This window comes from Trichoplusia ni (genome assembly GCF_003590095.1).
Source record: "Trichoplusia ni isolate ovarian cell line Hi5 chromosome 21 unlocalized genomic scaffold, tn1 tig00002502_group20, whole genome shotgun sequence".
Classification (NCBI taxonomy): domain Eukaryota; kingdom Metazoa; phylum Arthropoda; class Insecta; order Lepidoptera; family Noctuidae; genus Trichoplusia; species Trichoplusia ni.
Window position 1 is genome coordinate 1 of NW_020799850.1, and position 2,244 is coordinate 2,244.

The following is a 2,244-nucleotide window of genomic DNA, read 5'->3' on the forward strand; positions in this document are numbered from 1 at the left end:
CACCGTGTTAGATCACTTGATAAATTTAGTAGGTCATAAATTCATAATCAGCAACCTTGATACAAACACTATGCAAAGTCTGATTGTATGAAAGGCGCCTATAACAGTAACAGCAACTGTCCTTTAAAGCTTGCTTGTGAGATGATATCCCGGATTGAAAAAAAAAAAACTAAATTCGTACTTACTGGTCCATCTCATACGAAAGACTTCTATTTTTATATCAACTTGCAGGGAAACTAATGTTTCGGCACCTGCCAGAGGAACAAGAAGTCTAATAAATCTCCCCATTGAGAAATCTTTTTAAGTTTATTTAATTTATAAATATTGATAAATCTTACCTTAAGATTTGTGATTTATCAGGGTACCTTTATTTGAACTTTCTTATTTTGTCTCCATAACTTAAGAAATCCAAACCGAATTGCATTAAAGTCCTCTTAATAGTTTATGACTGAAAATATTTCCAAACAAGTTTAATAGGTAATCAAGCATAAACACCTCACAGTTTCGTGTAAAGAAAGTCCATATGGGAACTGTTTGCATGTGAATGTTGACACTTACGTGGATGAAACCAGAACTTAGAATACGGCATGCCTGCGTCACTAGAATTAAAATAAATGTGAAGGCGACGCATATGAACACAATCTCTACCAGATCAAAGTTATTGCAGACACCTTTCCCGAAGCTCATCGTGTCGCGGCACCGCCTCAGGCACTGCTTGGAACGACAACAGATTAAAAACGGGTAGAGCAGCTGATCGCCTGCTAGCTTTATAAAGTAATCAAATTATACAAGAATCCAAAACCAAAGGGAAGTATCCATTTTTGTACTCTACCCCCCCCCCTTTGTGAGGCTTATAAGCCTTGCATACCGAATAGAAATAATCATTTCTTACATTTGCTTAGTCCTTCACGAAGACTAGATATTTGGAGATACTTCTTCTCTCTTTCATTTAATTACTGAAAAGAACGCAGCGCATGTTGCCTCCCACTCGCGACCGTTATAATAATAAAACTGTGAACAGACGCAAATTAGTATATTAACAATGATATGACACACACTGCTATGACAATGTACCGTGAAAAGGATCCAGTGAAAAGCGATGTTGGTCCTCACTTACCATCTAAAATATTTTTCTGAATAACTTTAGTACTTGAATCGTAACCAGAAGAGGTGGTAGTACGATTACATCTGCAAAACAAAAATAAAGAGGATTATAACCTATATCTACGATAAAACTGTGCAAAGGAATCAAACTCCACACATCCATCTAACAGTTAGGTTATATAGATACTGCACTAACTAGTGATGATCCTCGTGATAACGTTAGGGATCCATTGCAATGGCTCTTTTTCTCCGGTTTGTTTACGGCCTGACTTCTTCTTTTCGGTGCTGACTGAGACTCCCTACGACTTCGGTCGACATGGATTTAAGTACTAAACTTTTAGCTTGATCCGAGATATAGTATTTACCTATGTTGTCATGGCACATTATACAGGATTTCCAGTTGTTACATTTTCAGTAAAATACGAGGTGACATAATTCAAAACTACCAACCAGCTGGAGTTTCTTTTTCCATATTTTATTTTTATTTACTTTTTACCATATCTCCATTCCGAACCCGCGTTATGAGGACGACGTTTAATATCACGATAATTTAAATGTTCATAACAGTTTCTGATGGATATGTTTGTACGTTTGTACTGTTAACCTAACCAAATTGTATCAATGACATATTAAGTCAAATTAAAAAGTAATAATTATTTTGAACAAGGTTTTATTTGCTGGAAACACTAGGATGAGGACAAATAGAAAAGAGGAGAGTTAAGATTGCAGCGAGGGCGATTGTGGAGAAAATTCTATAAATCGGAAGGTTATATTTGCATTCAGAGAGGTTTTATTCTAAAATCTGGGTGTTTAATTACCATCTATATAACGATGTCATTAATTGCAAATAATGGCGCGCACGCGCACACTAGATCACTAGCGTCATCTGTACGTACAGTAACAAGCTATCGAGCGGACTTGTCGGCGAGGCTTTCTCAGCGTACCCAGTTACCGTACAAGGAGGTAGATGGCGTTATACAAAAATAAAATAGGAACACCATTTCGGATTAAAGTGTACTTGTCAATATTCCTTAAAATAATTTTATTTTTATATTTGTAGAGTTCTAAAGCATCAAAATTTGCAGGAATGCAAAATGTATAAGTATACAGATAGTTATCTAGTAGTACACCTGAGTAACA

At 36.1% G+C, this 2,244-nt stretch overlaps 1 long non-coding RNA gene across 2 annotated transcripts; it reads right to left on the reverse strand.

The window, feature by feature from the left end:
• Positions 1-165: 165 nt before the first annotated feature.
• LOC113506663 lies at positions 166-1,739 on the reverse strand. Of its 2 annotated transcripts, none has more exons than XR_003401747.1 (6): positions 1,470-1,739; positions 1,118-1,188; positions 893-1,011; positions 559-711; positions 339-448; positions 166-251 (listed from the first exon to the last, which is right to left on the reverse strand). It is a non-coding gene; the product is annotated as an uncharacterized LOC113506663 (long non-coding RNA). The 2 variants fall into 2 exon arrangements; XR_003401746.1 differs by having other exon boundaries at positions 1,301-1,739.
• Positions 1,740-2,244: the final 505 nt, after the last annotated feature.